Source organism: Carcharodon carcharias (genome assembly GCF_017639515.1).
Source record: "Carcharodon carcharias isolate sCarCar2 chromosome 37 unlocalized genomic scaffold, sCarCar2.pri SUPER_37_unloc_1, whole genome shotgun sequence".
Classification (NCBI taxonomy): Eukaryota; Metazoa; Chordata; class Chondrichthyes; order Lamniformes; family Lamnidae; genus Carcharodon; species Carcharodon carcharias.
Window position 1 is genome coordinate 3,680,758 of NW_024470758.1, and position 16,248 is coordinate 3,697,005.

General features: G+C 51.4%; 1 protein-coding gene across 3 annotated transcripts in view; it reads right to left on the minus strand.

Moving 5' to 3' along the window:
• The window catches only part of LOC121274602 (pyruvate carboxylase, mitochondrial-like), a 1,197,472-nt gene that overhangs the window by 237,656 nt on the left and 943,568 nt on the right, over positions 1-16,248 (minus strand). The window lies entirely within an intron of this gene.

The following is a 16,248-nucleotide window of genomic DNA, read 5'->3' on the forward strand; positions in this document are numbered from 1 at the left end:
GGGGAGAGAGCAGGGCAGTGGGATTAGTTTGGGATTGATACAAGGCTATGGGGAGAGAGTGGGTCAGTGGAATTAGTTTGGGATTGATACAAGGCTATGGGGAGAGAGGGGGGTAGTGGTATTAGTTTGGGATCGATACAGGGCTATGGGGAGAGAATGGGGCAGTGGGATTAGTTTGGGATCCATACAGGGCTATGGGGAGAGAATGGGGCAGTGGGATTAGCTTGGGATTGATACAGGTCTATGCGGAGAGAGTGGGGCAGTGGGATTAGTTTGGGATGGATACAAGGCTATGGGAAGAGATTGGGGCAGTGGGATTAGTTTGGGATTGATATGGGGCTATAAGGAAAGAGTGGGGTAGGAGGACTAGTTTGGGATTGATACAAGGCTATGGGGAGAGAGTGTGGCAGTGGGATTAATTTGCGACTGATACAAGGCTATGGGGAGAGAGTGGGGCAGTGGGATTAGTTTGGGATTGATACTGGGCTATGGGGAGAGCAGGGGCTGTGGGATAGTTTGGGATTGATACAGGGCTATGGGGAGAGAGTGGGGCAGTGGGATTAGTTTGGGATTGATACAAGGCTATGGGGAGAGAGCAGGGCAGTGGGATTAGGTTGGGATTGATACAAGGCTATGGGGAGAGAGTGGGTCAGTGGGATTAGTTTGGGATTGATACAAGGCTATGGGGAGAGAGTGGGGTAGTAGGATTAGCTTGGGATTGATACAGGGCTATGGGGAGAGCATGGCGCTGTGGGATTACTTTGGGATTGATAATGGGACTATAAGGAGAGAGTGGTGCAGTGGGAGTAGTTTGGGATTGATATGGGGCTATGAGGAGAGAGTGGGCCGGTGGGTTTAGTTTGGGATTGATACAGGCCAAGGGGAGAGAGCCGGGCAGGGGGATTAGTTTGGGATTGAAACAGGGCTATGGGTAGAGAATGGAGAAGTGGGATTTGTTTGGGATTGATATAGGCCAAGGGGAGAGAGCCGGGCAGTGGGATTAGTTTGGGGTTGATACTGGGCTATGGGTAGACATGGGGCTGTGGGATAGTTTGGGATTGATACAGGGCTATGGGGAGAGAGCGGGACAGTGGGATTAGTTTGGGATTGATACAAGGCTATGGGGAGAGAGCAGGGCAGTTGGATTAGTTTGGGATTGATACAAGGCTATGGGGAGAGAGTGGGTCAGTGGGATTAGTTTGGGATTGATACAAGGCTATGGGGAGAGAATGGGGCAGTGGGATTAGCTTGTGATTGATACAGGGCTATGGGGAGAGCATGGCGCAGTGGGATTAGTTTGGGATTGATATGGGGTTATAAGGAGAGAGTGGGGCAGTAGGATTAGTTTGGTATTGATATGGGGCTAGGGGGAGAGAATGGGGCAGGGGGATTAGCTTGGGATTGACACAGGGCTATGGGGAGAGAGTGGGGCAGTGGGATTAGTTTGGGATCGATACAGGGCAATGGGGAGAGAATGGGGCAGTGGGATAGTTTGGGATTGATACAGGGCTATGGGGAGAGAGTGTGGCAGTGGGATTAGTTTGGGATTGATACAAGGTTATGGTGAGAGAGCAGGGCAGTGGGATTAGTTTGGGATTGATACAAGGCTATGGGGAGAGAGTGGGGAAGTGGGATTAGTTTGGGATTGATACAAGGCTATGGGGAGAGAGTGGGGCAGTGGGATTAGATTGGGATTGATACAGGGCTATGGGGAGAGCATGGGGCAGTGGGATTATTTTGGGATTGATATGGGGCTATGCGGAGAGAGTGGGGCAGTGGGATTAGGTTGGGATTGATACAAGGCTATGGGGAGAGAGCAGGGCAGTGGGATTAGTTTGGGATTGATACATGGCTATGGGGAGAGTGGGGCAGTGTGATTAGTTTGGGATTGATACAAGTCTATGGGGAGAGAGTGGGGCAGTGGGATTAGCTTGGGATTGATACAGGGCTATGGGGAGAGCATGGGGCAGTGGGATTACTTTGGGATTGATAATGGGGCTATAAGGAGAGAGTGGGCCAGTGGGATTAGTTTGGGATTGATACAAGGCTATGGGGAGAGAGCAGGGCAGTGGGATTAGTTTGGGATTGATACAAGGCTATGGGGAGAGAGTGGGTCAGTGGGATTAGTTTGGGATTGATACAAGGCTATGGGGAGAGAGTGGGGCAGTGGGATTAGCTTGTGATTGATACAGGGCTATGGGGACAGCATGGCGCAGAGGGATTAGTTTGGGATTTATATGGGGCCATAAGGAGAGAGTGGGGCAGTAGGATTAGTTTGGGACGGATATGGGGCTAGCGGGAGAGAATGGGGCAGTGGGATTAGTTTGGGATTGATACAGGGCTATGGGGAGAGAGTAGGGCAGTGGGATTAGTTTGGGATTGATACAAGGCTATGGGGAGAGAGCAGGGCAATGGGATTAGTTTGGGATTGATACAAGGCTATGGGGTGAGTGTGGGTCAGTGGGATTAGTTTGGGATTGATACAAGGCTATGGGGAGAGAGGGGGGTAGTGGGATTAATTTGGGATCGATACAGGGCTATGGGGAGAGAATGGGGTAGTGGGATTAGTTTGGGATCCATACAGGGCTATGGGGAGAGAATGGGGCAGTGGGATTAGTTTGGGATTGATACATGGCTATGGGGAGAGAGTGGGGCAGTGTGATTAGTTTGGGATTGATACAAGTCTATGGGGAGAGAGTGGGGCAGTGGGATTAGCTTGGGATTGATACAGGGCTATGGGGAGAGCATGGGGCAGTGGGATTACTTTGGGATTGATAATGGGGCAAAAGGAGAGAGTGGGCCAGTGGGATTAGTTTGGGATTGATACAGGCCAAGGGGAGAGAGCCGGGCAGGGGGATTAGTTTGGGATTGAAACAGGGCTATGGGGAGAGAATGGAGCAGTGGGATTAGTTTGGGATTGATATAGGCCAAGGGGAGAGAGCAGGGCAGTGGGATTATTTTGGGATCGATACAGGGCTATGGGGAGAGAATGGGGCAGTGGGATTAGTTTGGGATCCATACAGGGCTATGGGGAGAGAATGGGGCAGTGGGATTAGCTTGGGATTGATACAGGTCTATGCGGAGAGAGTGGGGCAGTGGGATTAGTTTGGGATGGATACAAGGCTATGGGGAGAGATTGGGGCAGTGGGATTAGTTTGGGATTGATATGGGGCTATAAGGAAAGAGTGGGGTAGGAGGATTAGTTTGGGATTGATACAAGGCTATGGGGAGAGAGTGGGGCAGTGGGATTAGTTTGGGATTGATACTGGGCTATGGGGAGAGCAGGGGCTGTGGGATAGTTTGGGATTGATACAGGGCTATGGGGAGAGAGTGGGGCAGTGGGATTAGTTTGGGATTGATACAAGGCTATGGGGAGAGAGCAGGGCAGTGGGATTAGGTTGGGATTGATACAAGGCTATGGGGAGAGAGTGGGTCAGTGGGATTAGTTTGGGATTGATACAAGGCTATGGGGAGAGAGTGGGGTGGTGGGATTAGCTTGGGATTGATACAGGGCTATGGGGAGAGCATGGCGCAGTGGGATTACTTTGGGATTGATAATGGGACTATAAGGAGAGAGTGGTGCAGTGGGAGTAGTTTGGGATTGATATGGGGCTATGAGGAGAGAGTGGGCCGGTGTGACTAGTTTGGGATTGATACAGGCCAAGGGGAGAGAGCCGGGCAGTGGGATTAGTTTGGGATTGATACATGGCTATGGGTGAGAGAGTGGGGCAGTGTGATTAGTTTGGGATTGATACAAGTCTATGGGGAGAGAGTGGGGCAGTGGGATTAGCTTGGGATTGATACAGGGCTATGGGGAGAGCATGGGGCAGTGGGATTACTTTGGGACTGATAATGGGGCTATAAGGAGAGAGTGGGCCAGTGGGATTAGTTTGGGATTGATACAGGCCAAGGGGAGAGAGCCGGGCAGGGGGATTAGTTTGGGATTGAAACAGGGCTATGGGGAGAGAATGGAGCAGTGGGATTAGTTTGGGATTGATATAGGCCAAGGGGAGAGAGCAGGGCAGTGGGATCATTTTGGGATTGATACTGGGCTATGGGGAGACATGGGGCTGTGGGATAGTTTGGGATTGATACAGGGGTATGTGGAGAGAGTGGGGCAGTGGGATTAGTTTGGGATTGATTCAAGGCTATGGGGAGAGAGCAGGGCAGTGGGATTAGTTTGGGATTGATACAAGGCTATGGGGAGAGAGTGGGTCAGTGGGATTAGTTTGGGATTGATACAAGGCTATGGGGAGAGAGTGGGGCAGTGGGATTAGCTTGTGATTGATACAGGGCTATGGGGACAGCATGGCGCAGAGGGATTAGTTTGGGATTTATATGGGGCTATAAGGAGAGAGTGGGGCAGTAGGATTACTTTGGGACGGATATGGGGCTAGCGGGAGAGAATGGGGCAGTGGGATTAGTTTGGGATTGATACAGGGCTATGGGGAGAGAGTGGGGCAGTGGGATTAGTTTGGGATCGATACAGGGCAATGGGGAGAGAATGGGGCAGTGGGATTAGTTTGGAATTCATACAGGGCTATGCGGAGAGAGTGGGGCAGTGGGATTAGTTTGGGATTGATGCAAGGCTATGGGGAGAGAGCAGGGCAGTGGGAATAGTTTGGGATTGATACAAGGCTATGGGGAGAGAGTGGGGCAGTGGGATTAGTTTGGGATTGATACAAGGATATGGGGAGAGAGTGGGGCAGTGGGATTAGTTTGGGATTGATACTGGGCAATGGGGAGAGAATGGGGCAGTGGGATAGTTTGGGATTGATACAGGGCTATGGGGAGAGAGTAGGGCAGTGGGATTAGTTTGGGATTGATACAAGGCTATGGGGAGAGAGCAGGGCAGTGGGATTAGTTTGGGATTGATACAAGGCTATGGGGAGAGAGTGGGTCAGTGGGATTAGTTTGGGATTGATACAAGGCTATGGGGAGAGAGGGGGGTAGTGGTATTAGTTTGGGATCGATACAGGGCTATGGGGAGAGAATGGGGCAGTGGGATTAGTTTGGGATCCATACAGGGCTATGGGGAGAGAATGGGGCAGTGGGATTAGCTTGGGATTGATACAGGTCTATGCGGAGAGAGTGGGGCAGTGGGATTAGTTTGGGATGGATACAAGGCTATGGGGAGAGATTGGGGCAGTGGGATTAGTTTGGGATTGATATGGGGCTATAAGGAAAGAGTGGGGTAGGAGGACTAGTTTGGGATTGATACAAGTCTATGGGGAGAGAGTGTGGCAGTGGGATTAATTTGCGACTGATACAAGGCTATGGGGAGAGAGTGGGGCAGTGGGATTAGTTTGGGATTGATACTGGGCTATGGGGAGAGCAGGGGCTGTGGGATAGTTTGGGATTGATACAGGGCTATGGGGAGAGAGTGGGGCAGTGGGATTAGTTTGGGATTGATACAAGGCTATGGGGAGAGAGCAGGGCAGTGGGATTAGGTTGGGATTGATACAAGGCTATGGGGAGAGAGTGGGTCAGTGGATTAGTTTGGGATTGATACAAGGCTATGGGGAGAGAGTGGGGTAGTAGGATTAGCTTGGGATTGATACAGGGCTATGGGGAGAGCATGGCGCTGTGGGATTACTTTGGGATTGATAATGGGACTATAAGGAGAGAGTGGTGCAGTGGGAGTAGTTTGGGATTGATATGGGGCTAGGGGGAGAGAATGGGGCAGGGGGATTAGCTTGGGATTGACACAGGGCTATGGGGAGAGAGTGGGGCAGTGGGATTAGTTTGGGATCGATACAGGGCAATGGGGAGAGAGTGGGTCAGTGGGATTAGTTTGGGATTGATACAAGGCTATGGGGAGAGAGGGGGGTAGTGGTATTAGTTTGGGATCGATACAGGGCTATGGGGAGAGAATGGGGCAGTGGGATTAGTTTGGGATCCATACAGGGCTATGGGGAGAGAATGGGGCAGTGGGATTAGCTTGGGATTGATACAGGTCTATGCGGAGAGAGTGGGGCAGTGGGATTAGTTTGGGATGGATACAAGGCTATGGGGAGAGATTGGGGCAGTGGGATTAGTTTGGGATTGATATGGGGCTATAAGGAAAGAGTGGGGTAGGAGGACTAGTTTGGGATTGATACAAGTCTATGGGGAGAGAGTGTGGCAGTGGGATTAATTTGCGACTGATACAAGGCTATGGGGAGAGAGTGGGGCAGTGGGATTAGTTTGGGATTGATACTGGGCTATGGGGAGAGCAGGGGCTGTGGGATAGTTTGGGATTGATACAGGGCTATGGGGAGAGAGTGGGGCAGTGGGATTAGTTTGGGATTGATACAAGGCTATGGGGAGAGAGCAGGGCAGTGGGATTAGGTTGGGATTGATACAAGGCTATGGGGAGAGAGTGGGTCAGTGGATTAGTTTGGGATTGATACAAGGCTATGGGGAGAGAGTGGGGTAGTAGGATTAGCTTGGGATTGATACAGGGCTATGGGGAGAGCATGGCGCTGTGGGATTACTTTGGGATTGATAATGGGACTATAAGGAGAGAGTGGTGCAGTGGGAGTAGTTTGGGATTGATATGGGGCTATGAGGAGAGAGTGGGCCGGTGGGTTTAGTTTGGGATTGATACAGGCCAAGGGGAGAGAGCCGGGCAGGGGGATTAGTTTGGGATTGAAACAGGGCTATGGGTAGAGAATGGAGAAGTGGGATTCGTTTGGGATTGATATAGGCCAAGGGGAGAGAGCCGGGCAGTGGGATTAGTTTGGGGTTGATACTGGGCTATGGGTAGACATGGGGCTGTGGGATAGTTTGGGATTGATACAGGGCTATGGGGAGAGAGCGGGACAGTGGGATTAGTTTGGGATTGATACAAGGCTATGGGGAGAGAGCAGGGCAGTTGGATTAGTTTGGGATTGATACAAGGCTATGGGGAGAGAGTGGGTCAGTGGGATTAGTTTGGGATTGATACAAGGCTATGGGGAGAGAGTGGGGCAGTGGGATTAGCTTGTGATTGATACAGGGCTATGGGGAGAGCATGGCGCAGTGGGATTAGTTTGGGATTGATATGGGGTTATAAGGAAAGAGTGGGGCAGTAGGATTAGTTTGGTATTGATATGGGGCTAGGGGGAGAGAATGGGGCAGGGGGATTAGCTTGGGATTGACACAGGGCTATGGGGAGAGAGTGGGGCAGTGGGATTAGTTTGGGATCGATACAGGGCAATGGGGAGAGAATGGGGCAGTGGGATAGTTTGGGATTGATACAGGGCTATGGGGAGAGAGTGTGGCAGTGGGATTAGTTTGGGATTGATACAAGGCTATGGTGAGAGAGCAGGGCAGTGGGATTAGTTTGGGATTGATACAAGGCTATGGGGAGAGAGTGGGGAAGTGGGATTAGTTTGGGATTGATACAAGGCTATGGGGAGAGAGTGGGGAAGTGGGATTAGCTTGGGATTGATACAGGGCTATGGGGAGAGCATGGGGCAGTGGGATTATTTTGGGATTGATATGGGGCTATGCGGAGAGAGTGGGGCAGTGGGATTAGGTTGGGATTGATACAAGGCTATGGGGAGAGAGCAGGGCAGTGGGATTTGTTTGGGATTGCTACAAGGCTATGGGGAGAGAGTGGGTCAGTGGGATTAGTTTGGGATTGATACAAGGCTATGGGGAGAGAGTGGGGCAGTGGGATTGGCTTGGGATTGATACAGGGCTATGGGGAGAGCATGGGGCCGTGGGATTAGTTTGGGATTGGTACAAGGCTATGGGGAGAGAGCAGGGCAGTGGGATTAGTTTGGGATTGATACATGGCTATGGGGAGAGAGTGGGGCAGTGTGATTAGTTTGGGATTGATACAAGTCTATGGGGAGAGAGTGGGGCAGTGGGATTAGCTTGGGATTGATACAGGGCTATGGGGAGAGCATGGGGCAGTGGGATTACTTTGGGATTGATAATGGGGCTATAAGGAGAGAGTGGGCCAGTGGGATTAGTTTGGGATTGATACAGGCCAAGGGGAGAGAGCCGGGCAGGGGGATTAGTTTGGGATTGAAACAGGGCTATGGGGAGAGAATGGAGAAGTGGGATTAGTTTGGGATTGATATAGGCCAAGGGGAGAGAGCAGGGCAGTGGGATTATTTTGGGATTGATACTGGGCTATGGGGAGACATGGGGCTGTGGGATAGTTTGGGATTGATACAGGGCTATGTGGAGAGAGTGGGGCAGTGGGATTAGTTTGGGATTGATACAAGGCTATGGGGAGAGAGCAGGGCAGTGGGATTAGGTTGGGATTGATACAAGGCTATGGGGAGAGAGTGGGTCAGTTGGATTAGTTTGGGATTGATACAAGGCTAAGGGGAGAGAGTGGGGCAGTGGGATTAGCTTGTGATTGATACAGGGCTATGGGGACAGCATGGCGCAGAGGGATTAGTTTGGGATTTATATGGGGCTATAAGGAGAGAGTGGGGCAGTAGGATTAGTTTGGGATGGATATGGGGATAGCGGGAGAGAATGGGGCAGTGGGATTAGTTTGTGATCGATACAGGGCAATGGGGAGAGAATGGGGCAGTGGGATTAGTTTGGGATCGATACAGGGCAATGGGGAGAGAATGGGGCAGTGGGATTAGTTTGGAATTCATACAGGGCTATGGGGAGAGAGTGGGGCAGTGGGATTAGTTTGGGATTCATGCAAGGCTATGGGGAGAGAGCAGGGCAGTGGGAATAGTTTGGGATTGTTACAAGGCTATGGGGAGAGAGTGGGGCAGTGGGATTAGTTTGGGATTGATACAAGGATATGGGGAGAGAGTGGGGCAGTGGGATTAGTTTGGGATTGATACTGGGCAATGGGGAGAGAATGGGGCAGTGGGATAGTTTGGGATTGATACAGGGCTATGGGGAGAGAGTAGGGCAGTGGGATTAGTTTGGGATTGATACAAGGCTACGGGGAGAGAGTGGGTCAGTGGGATTAGTTTGGGATTGATACAAGGCTATGGGGAGAGAGTGGGGAAGTGGGAGTAGCTTCGGATTGATACAGGGCTATGGGGAGAGCATGGGGCAGTGGGATTAGTTTGGGATTGATATGGGGCTATAAGGAGAGAGTGGGGCAGTGGGATTAGTTTGGGATTGATACAAGGCTATGGGGAGAAAGCAGGGCAGTGGGATTAGTTTGGGATTGATACAAGGCTATGGGGAGAGAGTGGGGCAGTGGGATTAGCTTGTGATTGATACAGGGCTATGGGGAGAGCATGGCGCAGTGGGATTAGTTTGGGATTGATATGGGGTTATAAGGAGAGAGTGGGGCAGTAGGATTAGTTTGGTATTGATATGGGGCTAGGGGGAGAGAATGGGGCAGGGGGATTAGCTTGGGATTGACACAGGGCTATGGGGAGAGAGTGGGGCAGTGGGATTAGTTTGGGATCGATACAGGGCAATGGGGAGAGAATGGGGCAGTGGGATAGTTTGGGATTGATACAGGGCTATGGGGAGAGAGTGTGGCAGTGGGATTAGTTTGGGATTGATACAAGGCTATGGTGAGAGAGCAGGGCAGTGGGATTAGTTTGGGATTGATACAAGGCTATGGGGAGAGAGTGGGGAAGTGGGATTAGCTTGGGATTGATACAGGGCTATGGGGAGAGCATGGGGCAGTGGGATTATTTTGGGATTGATATGGGGCTATGCGGAGAGAGTGGGGCAGTGGGATTAGGTTGGGATTGATACAAGGCTATGGGGAGAGAGCAGGGCAGTGGGATTTGTTTGGGATTGCTACAAGGCTATGGGGAGAGAGTGGGGCAGTGGGATTAGTTTGGGATTGATACAAGGCTATGGGGAGAGAGTGGGGCAGCGGGATTAGCTTGGGATTGATACAGGGCTATGGGGAGAGCATGGGGCAGTGGGATTACTTTGGGGTTGATAATGGGGCTATAAGGAGAGAGTGGGCCAGTGTGATTAGTTTGGGATTGATACAAGGCTATGGGGAGAGAGTGGGGCAGTGGGATTGGCTTGGGATTGATACAGGGCTATGGGGAGAGCATGGGGCAGTGGGATTAGTTTGGGATTGTTACAAGGCTATGGGGAGAGAGCAGGGCAGTGGGATTAGTTTGGGATTGATACATGGCTATGGGGAGAGAGTGGGGCAGTGTGATTAGTTTGGGATTGATACAAGTCTATGGGGAGAGAGTGGGGCAGTGGGATTAGCTTGGGATTGATACAGGGCTATGGGGAGAGCATGGGGCAGTGGGATTACTTTGGGATTGATAATGGGGCTATAAGGAGAGAGTGGGCCAGTGGGATTAGTTTGGGATTGATACAAGGCTATGGGGAGAGAGCAGGGCAGTGGGATTAGTTTGGGATTGATACAAGGCTATGGGGAGAGAGTGGGTCAGTGGGATTAGTTTGGGATTGATACAAGGCTACGGGGAGAGAGTGGGGCAGTGGGATTAGCTTGTGATTGATACAGGGCTATGGGGACAGCATGGCGCAGAGGGATTTGTTTGGGATTTATATGGGGCTATAAGGAGAGAGTGGGGCAGTAGGATTAGTTTGGGACGGATATGGGGCTAGCGGGAGAGAATGGGGCAGTGGGATTAGTTTGGGATTGATACAAGGCTATGGGGAGAGAGCAGGGCAGTGGGATTAGGTTGGGATTGATACAAGGCTATGGGGAGAGAGTGGGTAAGTGGGATTAGTTTGGGATTGATACAAGGCTATGGGGAGAGAGTGGGGTAGTGGGATTAGCTTGGGATTGATACAGGGCTATGGGGAGAGAGTGGGTCAGTGGGATTAGTTTGGGATTGATACAAGGCTATGGGGAGAGCATGGCGCAGTGGGATTAGTTTGGGATTGATATGGGGCTATAAGGAGAGAGTGGGACAGTAGGATTAGTTTGGTATTGATATGGGGCTAGGGGGAGAGAATGGGGCAGGGGGATTAGCTTGGGATTGATACAGGGCTATGGGGAGAGAGTGGGGCAGTGGGATTAGTTTGGGATCGATACAGGGCAATGGGGAGAGAATGGGGCAGTGGGATAGTTTGGGATTGATACAGGGCTATGGGGAGAGAGTGGGGCAGTGGGATTAGTTTGGGATTGATACAAGGCTATGGGGAGAGAGCAGGGCAGTGGGATTAGTTTGGGATTGATACATGGCTATGGGGAGAGAGTGGGGCAGTGGGATTAGCTTGGGATTGATACAAGGCTATGGGGAGAGAGTGGGGAAGTGGGATTAGCTTGGGATTGATACAGGGCTATGGGGAGAGCATGGGGCAGTGGGATTAGTTTGGGATTGATATGGGGCTATGCGGAGAGAGTGGGGCAGTGGGATTAGTTTGGGATTGATACAAGGCTATGGGGAGAGAGCAGGGCAGTGGGATGTGTTTGGGATTGCTACAAGGCTATGGGGAGAGAGTGGGTCAGTGGGATTAGTTTGGGATTGATACAAGGCTATGGGGAGAGAGTGGGGCAGTGGGATTGGCTTGGGATTGATACAGGGCTATGGGGAGAGCATGGGGCAGAGGGATTAGTTTGGGATTGTTACAAGGCTATGGGTAGAGAGCAGGGCAGTGGGATTAGTTTGGGATTGATACATGGCTATGGGGAGAGTGGGGCAGTGTGATTAGTTTGGGATTGATACAAGTCTATGGGGAGAGAGTGGGGCAGTGGGATTAGCTTGGGATTGATACAGGGCTATGGGGAGAGCATGGGGCAGTGGGATTACTTTGGGATTGATAATGGGGCTATAAGGAGAGAGTGGGCCAGTGGGATTAGTTTGGGATTGATCCAAGGCTATGGGGAGAGAGCAGGGCAGTGGGATTAGTTTGGGATTGATACAAGGCTATGGGGAGAGAGTGGGTCAGTGGGATTAGTTTGGGATTGATACAAGGCTATGGGGAGAGAGTGGGGCAGTGGGATTAGCTTGTGATTGATACAGGGCTATGGGGACAGCATGGCGCAGAGGGATTAGTTTGGGATTTATATGGGGCCATAAGGAGAGAGTGGGGCAGTAGGATTAGTTTGGGACGGATATGGGGCTAGCGGGAGAGAATGGGGCAGTGGGATTAGTTTGGGATTGATACAGGGCTTTGGGGAGAGAGTAGGGCAGTGGGATTAGTTTGGGATTGATACAAGGCTATGGGGAGAGAGCAGGGGCAGTGGGATTAGTTTGGGATTGATACAAGGCTATGGGGAGAGTGTGGGTCAGTGGGATTAGTTTGGGATTGATACAAGGCTATGGGGAGAGAGGGGGGTAGTGGGATTAGTTTGGGATCGATACAGGGCTATGGGGAGAGAATGGGGTAGTGGGATTAGTTTGGGATCCATACAGGGCTATGGGGAGAGAATGGGGCAGTGGGATTAGTTTGGGATTGATACATGGCTATGGGGAGAGAGTGGGGCAGTGTGATTAGTTTGGGATTGATACAAGTCTATGGGGAGAGAGTGGGGCAGTGGGATTAGCTTGGGATTGATACAGGGCTATGGGGAGAGCATGGGGCAGTGGGATTACTTTGGGATTGATAATGGGGCAAAAGGAGAGAGTGGGCCAGTGGGATTAGTTTGGGATTGATACAGGCCAAGGGGAGAGAGCCGGGCAGGGGGATTAGTTTGGGATTGAAACAGGGCTATGGGGAGAGAATGGAGCAGTGGGATTAGTTTGGGATTGATATAGGCCAAGGGGAGAGAGCAGGGCAGTGGGATTATTTTGGGATCGATACAGGGCTATGGGGAGAGAATGGGGCAGTGGGATTAGTTTGGGATCCATACAGGGCTATGGGGAGAGAATGGGGCAGTGGGATTAGCTTGGGATTGATACAGGTCTATGCGGAGAGAGTGGGGCAGTGGGATTAGTTTAGGATGGATACAAGGCTATGGGGAGAGATTGGGGCAGTGGGATTAGTTTGGGATTGATATGGGCTATAAGGAAAGAGTGGGGTAGGAGGATTAGTTTGGGATTGATACAAGGCTATGGGGAGAGAGTGTGGCAGTGGGATTAATTTGCGACTGATACAAGGCTATGGGGAGAGAGTGGGGCAGTGGGATTAGTTTGGGATTGATACTGGGCTATGGGGAGAGCAGGGGCTGTGGGATAGTTTGGGATTGATACAGGGCTATGGGGAGAGAGTGGGGCAGTGGGATTAGTTTGGGATTGATACAAGGCTATGGGGAGAGAGCAGGGCAGTGGGATTAGGTTGGGATTGATACAAGGCTATGGGGAGAGAGTGGGTCAGTGGGATTAGTTTGGGATTGATACAAGGCTATGGGGAGAGAGTGGGGTAGTGGGATTAGCTTGGGATTGATACAGGGCTATGGGGAGAGCATGGCGCAGTGGGATTACTTTGGGATTGATAATGGGACTATAAGGAGAGAGTGGTGCAGTGGGAGTAGTTTGGGATTGATATGGGGCTATGAGGAGAGAGTGGGCCGGTGTGACTAGTTTGGGATTGATACAGGCCAAGGGGAGAGAGCCGGGCAGTGGGATTAGTTTGGGATTGATACATGGCTATGGGGAGAGAGTGGGGCAGTGTGATTAGTTTGGGATTGATACAAGTCTATGGGGAGAGAGTGGGGCAGTGGGATTAGCGTGGGATTGATACAGGGCTATGGGGAGAGCATGGGGCAGTGGGATTACTTTGGGACTGATAATGGGGCTATAAGGAGAGAGTGGGCCAGTGGGATTAGTTTGGGATTGATACAGGCCAAGGGGAGAGAGCCGGGCAGGGGGATTAGTTTGGGATTGAAACAGGGCTATGGGGAGAGAATGGAGCAGTGGGATTAGTTTGGGATTGATATAGGCCAAGGGGAGAGAGCAGGGCAGTGGGATCATTTTGGGATTGATACTGGGCTATGGGGAGACATGGGGCTGTGGGATAGTTTGGGATTGATACAGGGGTATGTGGAGAGAGTGGGGCAGTGGGATTAGTTTGGGATTGATACAAGGCTATGGGGAGAGAGCAGGGCAGTGGGATTAGTTTGGGATTGATACAAGGCTATGGGGAGAGAGTGGGTCAGTGGGATTAGTTTGGGATTGATACAAGGCTATGGGGAGAGAGTGGGGCAGTGGGATTAGCTTGTGATTGATACAGGGCTATGGGGACAGCATGGCGCAGAGGGATTAGTTTGGGATTTATATGGGGCTATAAGGAGAGAGTGGGGCAGTAGGATTACTTTGGGACGGATATGGGGCTAGCGGGAGAGAATGGGGCAGTGGGATTAGTTTGGGATTGATACAGGGCTATGGGGAGAGAGTGGGGCAGTGGGATTAGTTTGGGATCGATACAGGGCAATGGGGAGAGAATGGGGCAGTGGGATTAGTTTGGAATTCATACAGGGCTATGCGGAGAGAGTGGGGCAGTGGGATTAGTTTGGGATTGATGCAAGGCTATGGGGAGAGAGCAGGGCAGTGGGAATAGTTTGGGATTGATACAAGGCTATGGGGAGAGAGTGGGGCAGTGGGATTAGTTTGGGATTGATACAAGGATATGGGGAGAGAGTGGGGCAGTGGGATTAGTTTGGGATTGATACTGGGCAATGGGGAGAGAATGGGGCAGTGGGATAGTTTGGGATTGATACAGGGCTATGGGGAGAGAGTAGGGCAGTGGGATTAGTTTGGGATTGATACAAGGCTATGGGGAGAGAGCAGGGCAGTGGGATTAGTTTGGGATTGATACAAGGCTATGGGGAGAGAGTGGGTCAGTGGGATTAGTTTGGGATTGATACAAGGCTATGGGGAGAGAGGGGGGTAGTGGTATTAGTTTGGGATCGATACAGGGCTATGGGGAGAGAATGGGGCAGTGGGATTAGTTTGGGATCCATACAGGGCTATGGGGAGAGAATGGGGCAGTGGGATTAGCTTGGGATTGATACAGGTCTATGCGGAGAGAGTGGGGCAGTGGGATTAGTTTGGGATGGATACAAGGCTATGGGGAGAGATTGGGGCAGTGGGATTAGTTTGGGATTGATATGGGGCTATAAGGAAAGAGTGGGGTAGGAGGACTAGTTTGGGATTGATACAAGGCTATGGGGAGAGAGTGTGGCAGTGGGATTAATTTGCGACTGATACAAGGCTATGGGGAGAGAGTGGGGCAGTGGGATTAGTTTGGGATTGATACTGGGCTATGGGGAGAGCAGGGGCTGTGGGATAGTTTGGGATTGATACAGGGCTATGGGGAGAGAGTGGGGCAGTGGGATTAGTTTGGGATTGATACAAGGCTATGGGGAGAGAGCAGGGCAGTGGGATTAGGTTGGGATTGATACAAGGCTATGGGGAGAGAGTGGGTCAGTGGGATTAGTTTGGGATTGATACAAGGCTATGGGGAGAGAGTGGGTTAGTAGGATTAGCTTGGGATTGATACAGGGCTATGGGGAGAGCATGGCGCTGTGGGATTACTTTGGGATTGATAATGGGACTATAAGGAGAGAGTGGTGCAGTGGGAGTAGTTTGGGATTGATATGGGGCTATGAGGAGAGAGGGGGCCGGTGGGTTTAGTTTGGGATTGATACAGGCCAAGGGGAGAGAGCCGGGCAGGGGGATTAGTTTGGGATTGAAACAGGGCTATGGGTAGAGAATGGAGAAGTGGGATTCGTTTGGGATTGATATAGGCCAAGGGGAGAGAGCCGGGCAGTGGGATTAGTTTGGGGTTGATACTGGGCTATGGGTAGACATGGGGCTGTGGGATAGTTTGGGATTGATACAGGGCTATGGGGAGAGAGCGGGACAGTGGGATTAGTTTGGGATTGATACAAGGCTATGGGGAGAGAGCAGGGCAGTTGGATTAGTTTGGGATTGATACAAGGCTATGGGGAGAGAGTGGGTCAGTGGGATTAGTTTGGGATTGATACAAGGCTATGGGGAGAGAGTGGGGCAGTGGGATTAGCTTGTGATTGATACAGGGCTATGGGGAGAGCATGGCGCAGTGGGATTAGTTTGGGATTGATATGGGGTTATAAGGAGAGAGTGGGGCAGTAGGATTAGTTTGGTATTGATATGGGGCTAGGGGGAGAGAATGGGGCAGGGGGATTAGCTTGGGATTGACACAGGGCTATGGGGAGAGAGTGGGGCAGTGGGATTAGTTTGGGATCGATACAGGGCAATGGGGAGAGAATGGGGCAGTGGGATAGTTTGGGATTGATACAGGGCTATGGGGAGAGAGTGTGGCAGTGGGATTAGTTTGGGATTGATACAAGGTTATGGTGAGAGAGCAGGGCAGTGGGATTAGTTTGGGATTGATACAAGGCTATGGGGAGAGAGTGGGGAAGTGGGATTAGTTTGGGATTGATACAAGGCTATGGGGAGAGAGTGGGGAAGTGGG